Raw genomic sequence first — 22,268 nt, 5'->3', positions numbered from 1 at the left:
CCTCCTGAACCCCCATATCTCCAGCACTCATGTGGAATGCCCTTTGAAGTCCACAAACTTGATGCATTTGCACACAGGGAGTGTTGAGGGGGATGGGTTTGGACCAAAAAAAAAAAAAAAAAAAGAAGTTAAGCCTCTTCTGATTTGAAAGGGAATGACTGTGTGTGTGTGCTTTCCATTTGAACAAAGAGAAAGAAGCTCCATATTCGGCCCTTAGGTCAATCAAACCCTTTTCCTGCAACAGTAAGGGTCAAGGTCATTCTAGGGGAGAAAAATGATTTTTCTATAGGAGAGAAATGAATATTATCTATAAAAGATAACCATTTTTTAAATCCTCAAATCTGTTTGTTTCATTAGAATGTAAAATATGCCTTTCTCCTTTTCCACTTTATTAATGAATTAAATTAGAGACCAACAAAAAATTACATAGAACTCAGAGAGCTTTTGTACCTAATTCCTTTTCTTTTTAAATGTTATTACATAAAAATAGAAATAATACAAAAATGATCTTCCTTTTCCTTCTATCCCTCTACCTCCTTTTTTTTTTTTTCCTTCCCATCATCACTTGAGCACCTACCACACATCCTGCATCCCATCAGGATTCAGGTGAGTGAGCCCCAGTCCCTGCACCTGAGGAGCTCAATCCCATGGGGCCTGTGCTTCTTCCCTGCCCAGGAGGAAGCAGAGACCAGCTGCTTCCAGGCAGAGGCTCTGGAAGACCAGTAGGTGGTCCGTGGGCAGAGAAGCAGGAGAAGAGCATTCCATGATCAGGATGCATGAAGGCATGGAAGGCTTCCGGAAATGCAAAAAGCTGAAGATGCTGAAGCAGAAGATGAATGTGGAGGAGGGAATTTAGAGGAGTCGCAGGAGGTGACGCTGGGAAAGGGACCTCTCTTCTCAGGCTCCTGGGGTGAACCTGGCTCCAAACCCCTTGTGTGGAGAAGAAGACTGGTTTTTTCATCAAACTGTTGAAACCAATTCCTGAATGCAGGCAGGGGTGTGTGTGTGTGCGTGCGTGTGTGTGTGCATGCATGTGTATGTGTGTGTGAGAGAGAGACCACATTTTATTTATTCATTCATTCTTTGATGGACATTTGGGTTGTTTTCACTTTTTCGCTATTATGAATAAACTTGCACATGAAAAGTTCATGTGCAAGTTTTCATGTCGCCCTGTGTTTTCATTTCTTTAAGTTGTAGATGGAGGAGTAGAAATGCTGGGCCATTTGGAACTCTGTTTGACATTTTGAGAAATTGCCAAAATGTTTTCCCAGATATCTTTTAAATCTGAATTTAAAAGGTAATTTAAAACCTTCAAATATATAACTTTCCTTTAACAGTTATACACAGCAACACATGCTCCTCAAGGATTATGTGCATATTATTGTCAAATGACAAAACTAAAACCGTTTAGTAATGAGTCTGATGTCCTTTGTTCAAAGGAAAACAATCCGTGTCTTGGGGGAATATAGTGCTCTTTCCAAGGGATTTTGGTCAAGAGTGATGTTTACAGTATGTAGAGGCAACAAAGGGCAACTTGGAAATAGGGCATGATTGGCTAGGAGGTTGGGGATTTCCTTACAAGGCTACAGGTCCTATTTTCTAGAGGAAGGTGAGCTAGCTGAAGCTGAGTTGGGGGATTGTGGTTGGTGTTAGTTTTCCGTGACAGAGAGGTGTTTCCTGTAAGTGCAGGCTGACTTAGGTTTAGATTTGTGGCTTGAGATGGGCCCTGGGGCAGCCTCCATTATGTGGGTCCAGATTTATGAATTAACTTTATCATTATATAAGCAGGACATCTCTTATGCCTGCAGTTCAGGACTAGAGCATCTGAGACTCAGGGAGGCTATGTCTAAAGAGATCTCCTTCCTCCCAGGAAATCCCAGGTTAGTGCCTCAGACTCATGGAGGAGTAGTTTCCTTCCTGCCTGGCCTAAAATCTTTTCTTGGTTTTATATAAAGATATTGGCTTTGATCAATGCTCACATCTCTTAGTTCCTCCCTCCGCCTATAATTGACCAATGTCTATGGGATCAATTAGGTTGAAGGCAAAGGCCAAGATAGCTCTGTGGTTTCTGAATTCCCACAGCAATACGGGAAAGGAAACACCAAGTGAAACCCCCATCATGAGCAGAAGATCTGGGCAACACTCCCTTGACTGGTTGGGTCCCAGTAGCCCAAATTGGGGTGGGCGATGGGATGAAGAAAGGGGTCATTAAGCTAGACAGCAAGACTGGGGTGGGGAAGGGCCTAACCCAAAAAGCTGACTGCCCACCTACTCTGTGCCAGGTGTTCTGGGTCCAGCTCCTTATTTATCCCCATTTTTATAGAGGAGGAAACCGAGAGCTCACAGATAGGAAACCAACAACTTGGATGCCCCAGAGCAGTAAAAGGCAAAACAGAAATGAAGACAGAGTAGGTCTGCATCCCCAGATTGGCCTCCCAACTGGGCCACAATCCCTGTGATCTGAAGCATAGAGGTTGGAAGAGGAGCGAGGGCCTGGCATCCACCCCACATCGTTCAGTGGCCTTCAAGCACCAGCATCTGGTCCTGCCCAGCAGAGCGGCTGTCACTGCTGTTTTGGAGACAATCATATATTTTTAATGACCTGCAAAATCTCCCTGTGAGAAGGGAGGGAGAGTTGAAATTACAGTCAAGTAATTTGCATTGCGAATCAAGTTATCCTCCCTCCTGCTCTCCAAGAATATGCAGAAATAAATGCCTCCTAATGAACCCTGGGGGGCTGAGGCTTTGATATGAATTCTGCTGCAGGGGTAAAGAGTTCTAGCCAGACTGAAACCCAGCGTGAGGTTGGAGCAGGAGGGCTGGGGCAGTCCCCTTCAGAGCGAGGGAGAAAGGAAATTGGATTATCTTGCTAGCAGTTGGTGTTTTTCTATCTCTTAGAACCGCAGGTTAGAGCTCCCCTCCTTCAGATGGGGGGAATTTGATTTAGTCCTATTTAACCAGCCGGCTGCTTGTCCGATTCCGACCCTTCCACCCTGGCCTCACTCACTAACCCTCAAGCTCCTTCCAGACTCTCTGGACCGACAGAGACCAGGAGCTCGAAAGCCTTTGCCTTTTCCAGAACTAAAGAAGACCTATTAAAAATAGATAGATAGATACATAGATAGATAGATAGATGATAGACAGATAGATAGATAATAGACAGATGATAGATAGATGATAGATAGATAGATAGGTAGATAGATAGATAGATAGATAGATAGATAGATAGATAGATAGATGATAGATGATAGATAGATAGATGATAGACAGATGATAGATGATAGATAGATAGGTAGATAGATAGATGATAGACAGATAGATAGATGATAGATAGATAGACAACCTTTCTATCTGAAGTCAGGTAGCCTTTAGTTCTGGCTACCATCGGGAAAACACCAACCCCCACTCCTGCCCCGCCAGCGCCTCCAAGGTCTGTGTTTATTCTGCACAGTGAGGTGTGTGTGTAGGCAAGTATGTGCTTGCAGGCCTGAGCCGTGTGAGGGCTGGCCTGTGAGCTGAGTGGTGTGGGTCTAAGGGCATGTGGATGTGGTATTTGCGTGGGCTTGAGAGATGTGGTAATGATGGTTTGTGTGGACCTGTGAAAGAGAGGAGGCCTGTTCACAGCCTCCATCGGGGAATTGGTGGGGATGGGCACAAACCCAGCTCGGACAAAGGGAATCCACAGAAGATCTGGAGCTCCATGTCAGCTGTGGCTCTCTGCCGCCTCCTTGCCCTCACCTTTCCCCAGAACTGCAAACACATCCTAGTGATCAAGATTCTCACTTCTCCCCGCTGGCCCTGCATGAGAGGAGCCTGGAAACCCAGCAAAGCCCCTACTGGGAAATAAGACCTTGTACCCTGAGGCAGGGCCCCTCAGTGGTTAAGAAGTAGGTGCATCCTTCAGAAAACTTGATTTCAAAGCCCACATCCACTGATCAGAAAGAGTAGAACAGATTCTTCTATACCTCTACTTCCTCATCGGGGAAAATAGAGATGGTAGAGGACCGATCCTGACGGGTAGTGGTAAATGCTCATGTGCTAATAAATATGAGTTATTGGAGTGAATGGGTCGGTAACTGCTCAGCACTTTAGGATCCCATTATTGCAATCAGTATTGGTCTAAGATGATTTAGCCTTCTTTTTTTATTGAATGAAAGATTCTTTAAATTCTATAGTGCTTTGCAATTTTCAAAAGTTTCACACATGTGATTTCATATAATCCCATAACCCCTTTTTTTACGCTTACCCCTATATTGCCCTTCCCCCTTCCCTTTCCCGACTGGTAACCACTAGTTTGTTCTCTATATCTGTTAGTCTGCTTCTTTTTTGTTATATTCACTAGTTTGTTGTATTTTTTAGATTCCACATATAAGTGATATCATACAGTATTTATCTTTCTCTGTCTGACATTTCACTTAGCATAATGCCCTCCAATTCTATCCATGTTGCTGCAAATGGCAAAATTTTGTTCCTTTTTATGGCTGTGTAGTTTTCCATTGTATATACCACATCTTCTTTATTCATTCATCTGTTGATGGACACTTAGGTTGCAATTGTAAATAATGCTGCTATGAACATTGGGGTGCATGTGCCTTTTGAATTAGTGTTTTTGGTTTTTTCGGATATATTCTCAAGAGTAGAATTGGTGGATTATATGGTAGTTCTATTTTCAGTTTTTTGAGAAACGTCCATACTCTTTCCCACAGTGGCTGACCCAATTTACATTCCCACCAGTATAGAAGTGTTCCCTTTCCTCCACATCCTCACCATTATTTGTTATTTGTATTCTTTTTGATGATAGCCATTCTGACAGGTGTGAGATGATATCTCATTGTGGTCTCGATTTGCATTTCCCTAATGATTAGCGATGTTGAGCATTTTTATGTGTGATTTAACCGTCTTAAGGTGCTCTGAGGGACAATAGGCAGAGGCCTGTGGGTTAGGGCCATAGCCAAGGACATAAATAACTTAACCCATGGTATAAGGAGGGTCTGTGCTGACAAGGGTGCTTTCAGGATTTCCTTCTTGGTGATGGCACAGTGTACATATGTTTTGGGAACTTGTCTACATCAAGATGTCCCTGAAAAAAAAAAAAAGAGGAGAGGAACTGTTATAGATTAAAAAGAAAGTTGGGTCATATTAAATCAAATGCAGTTGGGAACATTGATTAGATGCTGATTTAAATGAATCAAGTATTTAAAAGTTATGAGACAATCAAGAAAATTTGAACACTGGATGGATATTAGATAATACTAAAGAATTATTGTTAATATTTTTAGATGTATTCATGACATTGTGGTTATGTGAAAAGGCCACACAGTCTTTATCTCTTAGAAAATATACTGAAATGGGTGAAGTGATAAAATGGGATTTAATTTAAAATAATCTAGCTGGTGGGGTTAGTTTAGGAAACAGGCAGAAGCAGATAAAACAAGATTGGCAAGGTGACGGTTCAAGGGGCTCCATTACATTATTTTCTCTAAGTTTGTGGGTTCGAACATTTCTAAAATTAAAATATTAAGAAGAAAAGAAGAAGCCCCTTCTGGAGCTGCCACTTGCAAGGTGGCCTCTGCCCTCCCACAATGTCACCAGGACAAGATGTTTCAGTCAGGCCCTTGGACCAACAGGGAGGGGCACAGCTGAGCAGTGCTTTCTAAGCCCTATAAATCAACAAGCACAGCTGAAGCCATTTAGTAGGAAGCTTGTTAATAAGAAAAATCTGGTTTAAATGGGTCATTTTATTGGGGAGAGGGAGCGGAGAATGATGGAGAATAGGGCTGCCCTGGCAATGAGCAGGTTTATAACTAGTGCCAAGCTCTTCCTCACAGGCTAGGATTGGATTGCATTAACTCTATCGCCGCCTCGAACATTTTCCAGGACAGTGAACCCAAGGTGGGAGCAACAGGAGTGGGGGCTGGGCCTGGAGCCTGTGCAGGGGAGGGCGCTGTTGGGTGATCTACCTCCTCATAGACGTGAGAGGTCTCCAAGGGCGTGCTGGGAGTTTCCGTATTCTAGGGAGGCCACATCTGGGATCTAGCGGAGACGCTCATAGACCCAGGGCAGAAAAGTGAAGGAGAAAACAGTCAGCTTGATAGACAGAAGGTTTTAAATAGAGTAACCTGAGCCAAAGAGAGAAGGAAGGCCTCCTGCAGAAGTGGGACTTTGAAGGGGGATCTTAATGGAAAAGAACCTAAGAGGGACCCTGAGAAATAATGTAGCCAAACCCAGGTGAGGATGCTTGTGGTAAATTGCACTGGAAAGTGGTTTTTGATGAAAGGGGCCTTGGAGGGCACGGAACTCAGCTTGCTCAGCCCAAGGCCTAAGAAAGCCCAGACACCTGAGTTCAGGGCTTAGGTAGTGACAGGCCAAGGCAAGGGGCCCTGGAGAAACCATGAACTCAGCTCTCTCTCCTTTCTGAATTTGCCAATGACCCAGGGCTGATGCAGGGGTAAATGGAATAGCACTGAATTTGGAGTCAAAAAACCCAAGTTCCAGCTCCAGCTTCGCCATTTCCTAGTGGTAAAACTTTGGGCGATCAATTGCTTGCACTCTTTCAGCCTGTTTCCCTATTGGCAACAGGATGAACAATACCTGTTTTACAGGTTGCTGTAGAGGGGTATTTGTGCAGTAAAAAGTGCATAGGATTTGGAGGCAAGAGCCATGGCGGCTCAAGCACAGGCCTCACCAACTATGAGCTGTGTACCTTCAAGACAGTCGGTGCCTCTGAGCCCCTATTTCCTCATCTGAAAAATGGGCAAAGAATACCAGCTTAACATGACGACATAAAGGGGAAATGTAAGTAATCGATTTATCACAGTGTCTAGCACAGGAAAACACTCGATAATGTTAGCAACTGGCATTAATGATATAAAGTATAAGAACAGAAATGAGGTTAAATGTGCGGAAAAAGCACACTGGGACGAGAGAAGGGAGCTCACATCTTCCCAGGCTTCCGGACAACTCAACATTGACCTCTGGTACTTTGTTTTTATCTTTTCACTTGGACTACAGGGACCACCTGGTTTTAATGCAGGCACACTTCTGCTTTGATATGCAGTAGACTTGGTAGTGTCTATTAGATAAATAAAGTCACTAGATTGATTTGAGACCTTTCTCCACAGAGAAAAACTACAGAAACTGTAGCCCGGGCATGACTGAGGTTTTGTTTTGTTTTGTGTCATTTAATTTAATTTTTTTTTATACAGCAGGTTCTTATTAGTTATCCATTTTATACATATTAGTATATACATGTCAATCACAATCTCCCAATTCATCCCACCACCACCACCACCACCCCGCTCCCACTTTCCCCCCTTGGTGTCCACACGTTTGCTCTCTACATTTGTGTATCTATTTCTGCCTTGCAAACTGGTTCATCTGTACCATTTTTCTAGATTCCACATATATGCATTAATATACGATATTTGTCTTTCTCTTTCCGACTTACTTCACTCTGTATGACGGTCTCTAGATCCATCCACGTCTCTACAAATGACCCAATTTCATTCCCTTTTTTGGCTGAGTAATATTCCATTGTATAGATGTACCACATCTTCTTTATCCATTCATCTGTTGATGGACACTTAGGTTGCTTCCATGACCTGGCTATTGTAAATAGTGCTGCAGTGAACATTGGGGTGCATGTGCTTTTTGAATTATGGTTTTCTCTAGGTATATGCCCAGTAGTGGGATTGCTGGGTCATATGGTAGTTCTATTTTTAGTTTTTTAAGGAACCTCCATACTGTTTTCCATAGTGGCTGTATCAATTTACATTCCCACCAGCAGTGCAAGAGGGTACCCTTTCCTCCACACCCTCTCCAGCATTTTTTGTTTGTAGATTTTCTGATGATGCCCATTCTAACCAGTGTGAAGTGATACCTCATTGTAGTTTTGATTTGCATTTTTCTAATAATTCATGATGTTGAGCAGCTTTTCATGTGCCTCTTGGCCATTTGTGTGTCTTTGGAGAAATGTCTATTTAGCTCTTCTGCCCATTTTTTGATTGGATTGTTTGTTTTTTTTAATATTGAGCTGCTTGAGCTGTTTATATATTTTGGAGATTAATCCTTTGTCCACTGATTTGTTTGCAAGTATTTTCTCCCATTCTGAGGGTTGTCTTTTCATCTTGTTTATAGTTTCTTTTGCTGTGCAAAAGCTTTTAAGTTTCATTAGGTCCCATTTGTTTATTTTTGTTTTGTTTTTATTTCCATTACCCTAGGAGGTGGGTCAAAAAAGATTTTGCTGTGATTTATGTCAAAGAGTGTTCTTCCTATGTTTTCCTCTAAGAGTTTTATAGTGTCCGATTTTACATTTAGGTCTTTAATCCATCTTGAGTTTATTTTTGTGTATGGTGTTAGGGAGTGTTCTAATTTCATTCTTTTACATGTAGCTGTCCAGTTTTCCTAGCTTACTGAAGAGACGTTGAAGAGACTGTCTTTTCTCCATTGTATATTCTTGCCTCCTTTGTCATAGATTAGTTGACCATAGGTGTGTGGGTTTATCTCTGGGCTTTCTATCCTGTTCCATTGATCTGTATTTCTGTTTTTGTGCCAGTACCATATTGTCTTGATTATTGTAGCTTTGTAATATAATTTGAAGTCGGGGAGCCTGATTCCTCCAGCTCCGTTTTTCTTTCTCAAGATTGCTTTGGCTATTCAGGGTCTTTTGTGTCTCCAAACAAATTTTAAGATTTTTTGCTCCACTTCTGTAAAAAAGGCCATTGGTAATTTGATAGGGATTACACTCAATCTGTAGATTGCTTTGGACAATATAATCATTTTCACAATATTGATTCTTCCAATCCAAGACCATGGTATATCTCTCCATCTGTTTGTATCATCTTTGATTCCTATCATCAGTGTCTTATAGTTTTCTGAGTACAGGTCTTTTACCTCCTTAGGTAGGTTTATTCCTAGGTATTTTATTCTTTTTCTTGCAATGGTGAATGCGTTTGTTTCCTTAATTTCTCTTTCTGATCTTTCATTGTTAGTGTATAGGAATGCAAGAGATTTCTGTGCATTAATTTTGTGTCCTGCAACTTTACCAAATTCATTGATTAGCTCTAGTAGTTTTCTGATGGCATCTTTAGGATTCCCTATGTATAGTATCATATCATCTGCAAACAGTGACAGTTTTACTTCTTCTTTTCCAATTTGTATTCCTTTTATTTCTTTTTCTTCTCTGATTGCCTTGGCTAGGACTTCCAAAACTATATTGGATAATAGTGGCAAGAGTGGACATCCTGGACTTCCCTGGTGGTGCAGCGGTTAAGAATATGCCTGCCAATGCAGGGGACACGGGTTCGAGCTCTGGTCTGGGAAGATCCCACATGCTGCGGAGCAGCTAAGCCCGTGCGCCTCAACTACTGAGCCTGCACTCTAGAGCCTGCGAGCCACAACTACTGAACCCGTGTGCCGCAACTACTGAAACCCGCGTGCCTAGAGCCTGTGCTCCACAACAATAGAAGCCACCACAATGAGAAGCCTGCGCACCACAAGAGTAGCCCCTGCTCGCCACAACTACAGAAAGCCTGCGCCCAGCAACGAAGACCCAACACAGCCTAAAATAAATTAAAAAAAGAGTGGACATCCTTGTCTTGTTCCTGATCTTAGAGGAAATGCTTGCAGTTTTTCACCATTGAGAATGATGTTTGCTGTGGGTGTGTCATATATGGCCTTTATTATGTTAAGGTAGGTTCCCTCTATGCCCACTTTCGGGAGAGTTTTTAATCATAAATGGGTGTTGAATTTTGTCAAAAGCTTTTTCTGCATCTGTTGACGTGATCATATGGTTTTTATTCTTCAATTTGTTAATATGGTGTTTCACATTGACTGATTTGCGTATACTGAAGAATCCTTGCATCCCTGGGATAAATCTCACTTGATCATGGTGGATGATCCTTTTAATGTGTTGTCGGATTCTGTTTGCTAGTATTTTGTTGAGGATTTTTGCATCTATATTCATCAGTGATATTGGTCTGTAATTTTCTTTTTTTGTAGTATCTTTGTCTGGTTTTGGCATCGGGGTGATGGTGGCCTCATAGAATGAGTTTGGGAGTGTTCCTTCCTCTGCAAATTTTTGGAAGAGTTTGAGAAGGATGGGTGTTAGCTCTTCTCTAAATGTTTGATAGAATTCACCTGTGAAGCCATGTGGTCCTGGACTTCTGTTTGTTAGAAGATTTTTAATCACAGTTTCAATTTCATTACTTGTGATTGTTCTGTTCATATTTTCTATTTCTTCCAGGTTCAGTCTTGGAAGGTTATACCTTTCTAAGGATTTGTCCACTTCCTCCAGGTTGTCCATTTTATTGGCATAGAGTTGCTTGTAGTAGTCTCTTAGGATGCTTTGTATTTCTGCAGTGTCTGTTGTAACTTCTCCTTTTTCATTTCTAATTTTATTGATTTGAGTCCTCTCCCTCTTTCTCTTGATGAGTCTGGCTAAAGGTTTATCAATTTTGTTTATCTTCTCAAAGAACCAGTTTTTAGTTTTATTGATCTTTGCTATTGTTTTCTTTGTTTCTATTTCATTTATTTCTGCTCTCATCTTTATGATTTCTTTCCTTCTACTACCTTTGGGTTTTGTTTGTTTGTTCTTCTTTCTCTAGTTCCTTTAGGTGTAAGGTTAGATTGTTCATTTGAGATTTTTCTTGCTTCTTGAGGTAGGATTGTATTGCTATAAACTTCCCTCTTAGAACTGCTTTTGCTGCATCCCATAGGTTTTGGATCATCCTGTTTTCGTTGTCATTTGTCTCTAGGTATTTTTTGATTTCCTCTTTGATTTCTTCAGTGATCTCTTGGTTACTTAGTAACGTATTGTTTAGCCTCCATGTGTTAGTGTTTTTTACTTTTTTTCCCTGTAATTGATTTCTAATTTCATAGCATTGTGGTCAGAAAAGATGCTTGATATGATTTCAATTTTCTTAAATTTACCGAGACTTGATTTGTGACCCAAGATGTGATCTATCCTGGAGAATGTTCCGTGTGCACTTGAGAAGAACATGTAATCTGCTGACTTCGGTTGGAATGTCCTATAAATATCAATTAAATCTATCTAGTCTATTGTGTCATTTAAAGCTTGTGTTTCCTCATTAATTTTCTGTCTGGATGAACTGTCCATTGGTGTAAGTGAGGTGTTAAAGTCCCCCACTATTATTGTGTTACTGTCGATTTCCTCTTTTATAGCTGTTAGCATTTGCCTTATGTATTGAGGTGTTCCTATGTTGGGTGCATATATATTTATAATTGTTATATCTTCTTTTTGGATTGATCCCTTGATCATTATGTAGTGTCCTTCCTTGTCTCTTGTAGCATTCTTTATTTTAAAGTCTATTTTATCTGATATGAGTATTGCTACTCCAGCTTTCTTTTGATTTCCATTTGCATGGAATATCTTTTTCCATCCCCTCACTTTCAGTCTGTATGTGTCCCTAAGTCTGAAGTGGGTCTCTTGTAGACAGCATATATATGGGTCTTGTTTTTGTATCCATTCAGTGAGCCTGTGTCTTTTGGTCGGAGCATTTAATCCATTCACGTTTAAGGTAATTAATGATATGTATGTTCCTATGACTATTTTCTTAATTGTTTTGGGTTTCTCTTTGCAGGTCCTTTTCTTCTCTTGTGTTTCCCACTTAGAGAAGTTCCTTTAGTATTTGTTGTAGAGCTGGTTTGGTGGTGCTGAATTCTCTTAGCTTTTGCTTGTCTGTAAATCTTTTGATTTCTCCAACAAATCTGAATGAGATCCTTGCCAGGTAAGATAATCTTGGTTGTAGGTTCTTCCCTTTCATCACTTTAAATATGTCATGCCACTCCCTTCTGGCTTGCAGAGTTTCTGCTGAGAAATCAGCTGTTAACCTTATGGGAGTTCCCTTATATGTTACTTGTCATTTTTCCCTTGTGGCTTTTAAATAATTTTTGTCTTTAAGTTTTTTCAATTTGATTACTATGTGTCTTGGCATATTTCTCCTTGGGTTTATCCTGCCTAGGACTCTCTGTGCTTCCTGGACTTGGGTGGCTATCTATTTCCTTTCTCATGTTAGGGAAATTTTCAACTATAATCTCTTCAAATATTTTCTCAGGTCCTTTCTCTCTCTCTTCTCCTTCTGGGACCCCTATAATATGAACGTTGGTGCATTTAATGTTGTCCCAGAGGTCTATTAGGCTGTCCTCATTTCTTTTCATTTTTTTTTCTTTATTCCATTCTGTAGCAGTGAATTCCACCATTCTGTCTTCCAGGTCACTTATCCGTTCTTCTGCCTCAGTTATTCTGCTGTTGATTCCTTCTAGTGTATTTTTCATTTCAGTTATTTTATCGTTCGTCTCTGTTTGTTTGTTCTTTAATTCTAGGTGTTTGTTTTTTAATTCTTCTACGTCTTTGTTAAACATTTCTTGCATCTTCTCGATCTTTGCCTCCATTCTTTTACCGAGGTCCTGGATCATCTTCACTATCATTATTCTGAATTCTTTTTCTGGAAGGTTGCCTATGTCCATTTCATTTAGTTGTTTTTCTGTGTTTTATTTTGTTCCTTCATCTGGTACATAGTCCTCTGCCTTTTCATTTTGTCTATCTTTCTGTGAATGTGGTTTTCGTTCCACAGGCTGCAGGATTGTAGTTCTTGCTTCTGCTGTCTGCCCTCTGGTGGATGAGGCTATCTAAGAGGCTTGTGCAAGCTTCCTGATGGGAGGGACTGGTGATGGGTAGAGCTGGGTGTTGCTCTAGTGGGCAGAGCTCAGTAAAACTTTGATCTGCTTGTCTGCTGATCAGTGGGGCTGGGTTCCCTCCCTGTTGGTTGTTGCCTGAGGCAACCCAGCACTGGAGGCTACAAGCTCCTTGGTGGGGCTAATGGCAGACTCTGGGCGGGCTCACGCCAAGGAGTACTTCCCAGAACTTCTGTTGCCAGTGTCCTTGTCCCTGTGGTGAGCCACAGCCACCCCCTGCCTCTGCAGCAGACCCTCCAACACTAGTAGGTAGGTCTGGTTCAGTCTCCTATGGGGTCACTGATCCTTCCCCATGGGTCCTGATGCACACACTACTTTATGTGTGCCCTCCAAGAGTGGAATCTGTGTTTCCCCCAGTCCTGTTGAAGTCCTGCAGTCAAATTCCATTAGTCTTCAAAGTCTGATTCTCTAGGAATTCCTCCTCCCAGGTCCTTTGCCCAACCCCAGGTTGGGAAGCCTGACGTGGGGCTCAGAACCTTCACTGCAGTGGGTGGACTTCCGTGGTATAATTGTTCTCCAGTTTGTGAGTCACCCACCCAGCAGTTATGGGATTTGATATTATTGTGATTGTGCCCCCCTATCATCTCATTGCGGCTTCTCCTTTGTCTTTGGATGTGGGGTATCTTTTTTGGTGAGTTCCAGTGTCTTCCTGTGGATGACTGTTCAGCAGTTAGTTGTAATTCTGGTGCTCTCACAAGAGGGAGTGAGTGCACGTCTTCTACTCCGCCATCTTGAACCTATCTCCCTGATCGAGGTTTAAGAGAAGAGAAAGGGGGCTTTGAAATTGGGAAAATAAAGGCAGAATATTGCTTTAATCTTGAGTTTAACTGGGTGGCTTCAAGAGAATCTTTAACATGAACAGTGATTTGTAGGTCAAAAATGTTAGCACGAAGCAAAAGAAAAGAGTCCTGTTTGCATTATTAATACTCATGGGTATATATATAGATCCTTTAAATAAGGCGTGCAGACAGTCATCTTTCCCAGAGTTTGTACCTTGTGGTTACTAAAGAGACAGTTATGACACTTCCTTTGCTAAATTAAACCACGTCCACTTCACCCACATTTGTTCCTGCTCCTGCCACACAGTAACACCCCTCCCTGTCCTGGCCCAGGCCTCCACACTGGCTGGTCCCCACCCCTCCCATGGAGCAGGAGGCAATCCCAGCCGATGGTGGGTTGTTTTCCTTCCCGTCTGCCCCATGGTCCCCTGATGGTAGACGCCCAGGGTGTGAAAGTGCACACCTACAAAGTCGGCCTTCTGGTCCAAGAGGCCTCAGGGGAAGCCAGCAGTCCCTCCACTTCCTGTGGATGAAGGATTATGTGATTGAAACAGATCTTCCCAAGTGACACACACCCAGCCTAGCGCCTGGGTTAACAAGCAAATGACATCAAATTAAGGCTGAGCTGAGACCCCAGAATTTAAAAATAGGTGTTTGGACTTCCAGGGGTTTGTTTGTCTCCTTCGGGCTCCATCTCCACACTCCTTCCCTGCTGGTATCTTCTCTGTAGGGAGATAGTGGGTTGGACCAGCCCCTGTGTGCAGAAAGGGTTAATCCCCTCTCAGAGGGATTCTACACCCCCACTGGTTTGCTTGCTGTTGTGTTCCTGCTGCATTTTTTTCCATTTTCTTCTCTCTTGAAGGCTCATTAAAAACTCTTTGAGTTAGAAGGGGTTTGTGTCACAGAGCTCTGCACTGCCAGCTGGACACCAGGCAGGAAATATGCACCCTGTTGACATGGGACAGCACAGGCCAGGGGGTCCCAAGGGCCCGCAGCAGTTTTTACATGGAGATGAGCTGCCACTTGGCTCCTTCTGTAACTAATCACCACTGTTGTTGAAATACTACTACTTCTGTTACAACCACTAATGCCCCAAATGAGGAACAGGCACTTTGGGGTAACATCAAACACAGATGGTCACTTCTCATTTGGGATCTCCCAGCCCTCCCAGTGAACTTCCGGGGAACCCATTTGATTTCAGGGCCGTGTTGCTGCCTCTGTTGCAGGGTTGGAATGGTGCTGGGATCTGCCTGTATCTTGTTTAAACCAAGGCTTCCCTGATGAAGGTTTTGGGGGTGCAGAATTTGAAAAAAAAAAAAGACATAGGAAGGAGTGAGTGCAAAGGGCATGAGCCTTGGAGTTCACCCAGCCTGGCTCTGAGTCTTAGCTTCAGCCCTCACTAGCTGTGTGACCTTGGACCATTACTTGCCCTCTCTGAGCTAGTTGCTTCATTAAAAAAACAAATACTAATAATATCGGGGTTGTTAGGAGGGCTCAAAGGAATGTAGATAGGTGGTGAGCAAGTGCCTGGCACACAGTAGGCACTCCATAATGAAAGCCATTACAGTTATGTTGATCTTGGTGTGTGCTGTCTTTCACAGACCCCACCCCCCTTCCACACACACACACACACACACACCATGCCTGACACATCCAGTGTCCCTAGCAAAGTAACTGGCTTATGATTTATACTTCTCTCCATGCTGACCCTGTATCCAAACCAGATGGAGATCACAGTAATGACAACAACCAACATTTGCATTTCCCTTCCTGGTTTATAAAGCACAAACACCCACACCCTACTACTTAATCCTCCGAACTGCCTTGTGGGGTATTTGTGCATCCTCACTTTTTTCAGAAGAGAAAGCAAAGGCTCAGAGGGGTTAAGCAAGGTGCCCAAGGTCACACATTGTACAAATGGCAGATCCAAGACTGAAGTTCGGTGCTCTTTCTCCCACTGCAAACTGCCCATTTCCCAGCACCCTGCCATGCAAGGAGGCAAACACCCTCATTCCCCCCAAACAACACTTACCATCTCCCCAGGGCTATCTGCTAGGGAATTAACTAATTTACCTGTAACAATGCAGAAACAGCTGTCAATAGGTTACCCCTCCCAAGTCAAGTATTTGTATTTGGATGGGGGTCTTCTATTGCCTAGGCCTTGACCCAGAGGACTTACTTTCTGACCTTATGCAGTGAATTATGCCTTTTCCTTCTGTGTGTAAGACTTGTCATACATATTGAGGCTATGACCACATGAAATGAAGGGGAGATAGCACACAATTGTAAAGTTGTCAGCAGGAATTCCCTGGCGGTCCAGTGGTTAGAGCTTCCTGGGTTCGATCCCTGGTCGGGGAACCACAAGGGGTGCAGCCAAAAAAAAAAAAAAAAAGTTGTCAGCAATCTTTAACTCAGTAGAGCATAGCCCAGTGATTGGGCCACTGTATCCTAGACGTAATTCCATCTTCTCACCCAACTAGACCCAGCCACTGGGCTCTGGCCAAAGAGTGCCAGTTTAACCTTTCTGGGCTGAGCTGAAGGAACCATGAGCTTTTTAATGACATCCACATCTCTGATCTTAACAACACCCTGTGAGGCTGTGTGAGGTAGATGCCATTTTCCTTTACATAGATAAGGATACAGAGAGGTTCCAAAGGCTTAGCTATGGTGCCCAAGATCCCAGGCCAGCATGCAGTGGCATCCAGACCAGTCCTGCCTTTTCAGAAGGGTGCCTCTTCTACTCCTTCCTACAGGCCCTGTGTTTCCTGGGTGTTTATGGAGTGAAGCAACCACAAGTTTATCCTTCCACGATACTAGGCACTGGCCAACCCTTGACTTTGCAGATGGAACAATCGTGAAGACGGCTAGAACCCATGGACACCACCCTATCCACCACCTCATCATATCTGGGCACAGACCCTGGAACTCCACTGTGAGGTGGGTATGGAGAGGGCACAGAAAACTCCCACCCCAAATGGAAGCCATGGGAAGTAAGCCCTTGCTGTCTTGGTAGCTGGAAGGGGAGGTTAGGAGTTGACCCCGTCCTACTCTCTAAGAATGTGAAGAGTTAACTGTGTCTGTCATTTTCCTAGGACAAGGCAAGAAGTTGTGGATTTATATCATGGCACAAAGAGTCAGGGTAAACATTAGAAAGATCTTTCCGAACATGAAGGCCGCTGAAGCAGATTCATACGAGAGAGGAGAGGAAGCTACTTCTTTGGAGATTTGTAGGAAGTCGGTTAGCTGCTGGGTAGGATAGCATGCCCATCGTGGACATGAGGAAACTGAAATCTAGGATTACTAGATTTCCCTTTGAGCCTCATGGCTAAAAACTGGTAGAAGACACAATATAAACAGATAGTGTAAATACACTTATTTTTAATTGAATAAACATTGCTTCTAATTTGGGATGATTTCAACAATGCTTCTTCTTGTATTTCTATTTTGGCTCTCTAGGGGAAATTTGAAGTTTCCTGGTAATTTATCATTTTAACCACAGTTTTCCTGAGGCAGTAAGTTTATATGGGAAAATAGTTTACTCTGAATCTTAAAATTTTTTCCTATGGTGTAATTTACCATCACACTAAACACACATGTCATTATCTCATAAGCTCATAATTGCTGACTCTCTAACCTTGACATCTCCAGAACAGGTAGTTCTCCTTCAAAGAATATATCATTGCAACAGCGGTACAAAATTCAGGTGCCCCTGCATGACAGGTAGAGAAGTTTTTAAAAAATGGAAATGACACCCAAGAAATAGAGAAACAAAAGATGCTCTGTGACCCTGATGTCATGCTTTGTTCTCCATGGACTGGTAGTTCCTGCCCTTGATATATGCAGATGAGGGTGCTTATCTGTACCCAGAGGGCATGTGCTCCACAGCCTTTCTGGGAGGTGATGGGTTTACACAGATCTGGACACCCCTTGCCCTCTCTCTCTTGTGTTTGTGAGATGGCTCCCAGAGGAGCCAGTCGGGGACTAAATCACCAGCCTGCAGGGCTGAACCTGTGGCCTTATTTCATCCAGACAGCATGAAAAATATAGAAACGAATTGAATCATCCATCAAAACTATGTTACAGAATAGAGCAGTGTTTCCCAACCTTTCTCACAAGGAGGCACATAGAGGCAATAATACAACATAACGGTAACACAATAATAATAATCCAGAGTAAGCAGATAAGGTTCTTTGCAAGCAACCAGGTGGCTCCCTCCACTCCAGGCCTTGCCTGGACACCCAGTGACTGAAGGACCAGTATTTTGTGCCACCTACTGGGAAGCTCTGGAGAGAGCAAAATGGTTAGGACAGAGTGGCGCCAGGTGGGAGAGGGCTGTACAGTTAGATGGGTTGGATTTTTTTTTTAATTGAAGTATAGTTGATTTACAATGTTGTAATAATTACTGCTATACAGCAAAGTGAGTCAGCTATACATATACTTACATATATATGTGTGTGTGTGTGTGTGTGTGTGTGTGTGTGTGTGTGTGTGTATATATACATACATTCTTTTTCATATTCTTTTCCATTATGGTTTATCACAGGATACTGAATACAGTTCCCTGTGCTATACAGTAGGACCTTGTTGTTTATCCATTCTATATATACCAGTTTCCATCTGCTAATCCCAAACTCCCAATCCAACCCTCTCCCACCTCTCTCCCCCTTGGCAACCACAAGTCTGTTCTCTATGTCTGTGAGTCTGTTTCTGTTTCATAGATAGGTTAGTTTCATATTTTAGATTCCACATATAAGTGATATTTTATGGTATTTGTCTTTCTCTTTCTGACTTCACTTAGTATGATAATCTCTAGTTGCATCCATGTTGCTGCAAATGGCATTGTTTTGTTCTTTTTTATGGCTGAGTAGTATTCCATTGTATATATTACCAAGTCATCTTTATCCATTCATCTGTTGATGGACATTTATGTCGTTTCCATGTCTTGGCTATTGTGAATAGTGCTGCTATGAACATAAGGGTGCATGTATCTTTTTGAACTATAGTTTTGTCTGGATATAGGCCCAGGAGTGGGATTCTTGGATTATAGGTAATTCTATTTTTAGTTTTCTGACATGGGTTGGATTTGAGTCCTGGCTCAGTCACTAATGGCCTTAGGTGATTTATTTAATCTCTCCTTGCCTCAGTTTCCTCACAGGTGTAAAAGGATTAATAATAGTACGTACTTCACGGGGCTATTCTAAGGATTAAATGATGGATTAAATTAATCCATGTAAAGTGCTTAGAAAAGTGACTGGCACAGAGCAAGCACTGGATAAAGGGCGTCTGCTGCTGTTCTGCTGTATTCGCTCGAGCCCCAGGGTCTGCTTCCCAGCCGAGGAGAGTGAGCATAAACAGTAACATGCTCCAAACCCAGTTAGAAATTGCGTTCGGATGATTCATCTCTTTCTCAAAATGTGTGTCTCTTCTCCTCTCTCACCTCCTCTCCTTCTCCCCTTCTCTAAAATGGCCATGGACGCCTAAGGGGTAGCAGAAAAGAGGAAGGAGAATTGACCTGGGAGCCGGAAATTCGCATTCCAGTCCTGGTTCTTCCACCCACTCGTGGGCTCCTGCTGGATAAATCACCTCACCTTTCTGGCCCTCAGACTCCTCATGGACTGAGAGATGGCAGTGGACCACATGACTGCAGAGGTCTCTTTCTGCCCTAAGATGTCGTGGCTGTTTTGCGGTACAGAATTAGAGTATGAGGTGTGTGTGCATGGCGGCTGGCGTCTAAATCTGCATCACTCGTGTCCAGGAAGATTAACACAAAATGAGTTAACATTTTCTCTGAATCAAAAATACCCGGGCTTCCCTGGTGGCGCCGTGGTTAAGAATCCGCCTGCCAATGCAGGGGACACGGGTTCGAGCCCTGGTCCGGGAAGATCCCACATGCTGCGGAACAACTAAGCCCATGTGCCACAACTACTGAGCCTGCGCTCTAGAGCCCGCGAGCCACAACTACTGAGCCCGCGTGCCACAATTACTGAAGCCCGCACACCTAGAGCCCGTGCTCCGCAACAAGAGAAGCCACTGCAATGAGAAGCCCACTCACCGCAACGAAGAGTAGCCCCCGCTCGCCGCAACTAGAGAAAGCCCGTGCGCAGCACCGAAGATCCAACGCAGCCAAAAATAAAATAAATAAATTTTTAAAAAACAAAAAAACCCCCAAAATACCCAACACATCCCCGCCTGCCGTGAGAACATACCTTCAACTTGCCACTGCTGCCCTCCCAATAGCTGAAGTCTAAATTGGAGCCTTTTTTGCCTCAAGAATAAATCTGTAAATATGTCTCCTAGGTAACATCTTGTTAGCGTCATTGCTCAAAGCTCTTAAAAATAATAAAACTGAATTTCTTTTTAAAAATGGTAACTCAGACATCTCACTTAGGCCTCCCACCCAATTAGTCTGAATTAGTAAAATGTGTTCATTTCTGTCCAGATGAGGACATTGGATAAATATATGCAGACTTGTATTCATCCATGAAAAATACATATAAAACAAGATTTCCCAGCACCTGGGGTTGTTCTTTCCTAGCTCTGTTTTTTTAGAGGTGGTTATAACATGTACATCCTTCTTGCTATTAAAAATTAATATTTTAGCCCAAATCATCACTCAGAAATAACAGCCAGAGCAACATCTCAATTTAATCCTGGTCCTGACAAGAACCAATCCCCCTCCTTCAGTGTTTGAGGAGAATTTTCTCTCCCTTTCTCTTTCCCGCATCCTCTAGAGAGGATGGTCCTCTGAAGCCGTTTCTCGCTCTGCCTGTGAACCAGCCGCACTGCTCCTGCTGGGTCTGTCAGGATGTCCCAGCACGGCGAGGAGGGGACTGAGCGCAGAGCTGTGTGGCCTGAAGGACTTGACCGAACAAATGTCCACTAAGCAGGGCTCTGTGTTTTCACTGACATAAATGCCCTTCCTCTGTGAAGCTCAGCCCAGCCCTGTGTCAGAAAGACTGACTTTCCTGGAGTTTGGACACCTATCACAGGCTCAAAAGACCGCCAGTCTCATCCAGCGAGTAGAAAAATGTTTTGCAAGCCTTGGAGAGAGCTCAGACCTGCTGAAACAGAGCCGGGCCAACATCCGGGCATCCTCGGAGGCTTTGAGTGGGGCTGTGGAGGAGCCACAGGGCCAGCAGGGGCGTCGGTCATGGACTGGCATCCTGGGGGAGGGGAGGGCTAAGATGGATGTGGCCTGGGACATTTATTGCCCGCCGCCTTTGACAAATGACAATGGCTAGCAGAATGAGTTCACCAGCAAAGAAAACACAACTCACAGGGCAGCCACGGAGCCCTTTAAGAAGTGCATTTTTTCTCCCCTAGTGACATGGCCATCACCAAGGCAGAGAGAAGCAGGCCCCTGAGTGTGGCCTGGGCCAACCAGGTTTCCCCATGGCTTGGTTCCTGGGGGAGGCCGAAGAATGGCCCCCAAAGGTATCCAGGTCCTAATCCCTGGAACCTGAGAACATCACCTTACACAGCAAAAGGGAATTTGCAGATGTGATTAAGTCTCTTGAGATGGGGAGATTATCCTGGATTATCTGGGTGGGCCCTAAATGTAATCACAAGTGTCCTTATGAGAGGGAGGCAGAGGGAGATTTGACTACAGAAGAAGAGAAGGCGATATGAGGCCTGAAGCAGAGATTGGAGTGACGCTCTTTGAAAATGGAGGAAGGACCACAGGCCAAGGAGTAAGGCAGCCACTGGAAACCAAAAAGGTAAAGAAGCAGATTCTCCTCTAGAGCCTCCAGATGGGGACCTGCTAACACCCTGACTTCAACCCAATGAAACTGATTTCTGACTTCTGGCCTGCGGTAAGTACTGTAAGAGTGTAAATTTGTGTTGTTTTAAGCCACTAAATTTGTGGCCACTTGTCTCAGCAGCAATAGGAAACTGCAAATGTTCCCAAGTGTAGGGGACGCCCTAGTGGCAGGGCCTCCTGGAACTCCTGAAAGACACAAAGGAGCGTCAGTGCACCTCTGGGCAGATATGCCCCCAGCCTGAACACCATGCATCTTCGGCCAACACTGGGAGTACTCAGGGCAGTGGTGGAGGAAGGGAATTGGCATTTATTGAGCACCATATTTAACCCTCACAGCAGCCTGGTAAGGTAGGTATTAGGACTCCACTTTCTGGTGAAGAGTATTGAGCTGACATTCAGGTCATTTGCTCAAGGTCACAGTTGATCAGTAGCCATTCCCAGGGGAAGTTTGCTTGTGGCTTTCCCACTCCCCTGCCTTGTGTGCCCCTTCCTTAAGAATCCTCCAAAGTGAGAGATGGGGTGAGGCAGTTGCTATGGCTACAGTTCCAAGGAGCTCATTCATTCATTCATTCATTCACTAAACACTTAGCCAGCACCTCCCAAGTGTTAGGTCCTGTGCTGGGAGAAAAGAAGTGACCTTCTGCCCCAGGCCACTTACAAGCCAGGGGCAAACTTTTACAACACACGTTATGTTGGCATTTCCCTTTAAAAAGCCCACTGCCCACCTCAGACAAGGACAATTTGCACAGAGGATCGTGTACAGTCCACAGTGAGAGTTCTTTTATTTTACCAAGAAGGAGCTAAAGCTTGGCCTTGTTGTTGACTTGTCAGAACAGAGGGAAGAGGGACTGCGAGTCTTCGTGCTAAGGGGGTGCCCCTGTTTTGCACTCAGAGCACTTTCCTGCAGGTGCACATGTTTGCACTGGGCCCCAGCACTCCCTGCCCACCACGGGTGAGTCCTGGTTAATGCTCAGCCAGTTTAGGGATACAGGCTGTGACCTGTAGAACATGTC

The 22,268-nt window shown here is 43.6% G+C and overlaps 1 long non-coding RNA gene across 1 annotated transcript in view; it reads right to left on the bottom strand.

Annotated features, from left to right (window-relative positions):
• LOC309631135 overlaps positions 1–20,144 on the bottom strand; it is a 96,502-nt gene extending 76,358 nt beyond the window's left edge. The window contains exon 1 of the long non-coding RNA XR_014246086.1: positions 19,296–20,144. This is a non-coding gene — a long non-coding RNA (uncharacterized lncRNA). The remainder of the gene's footprint in view (positions 1–19,295) is intronic.
• Positions 20,145–22,268: the final 2,124 nt, after the last annotated feature.

The sequence above is a fragment of the Balaenoptera borealis genome, assembly GCF_965194805.1.
Source record: "Balaenoptera borealis genome assembly, chromosome: 6".
NCBI classification, from domain to species: domain Eukaryota; kingdom Metazoa; phylum Chordata; class Mammalia; order Artiodactyla; family Balaenopteridae; genus Balaenoptera; species Balaenoptera borealis.
This window is presented reverse-complemented; position numbering and strand designations above follow the sequence as displayed.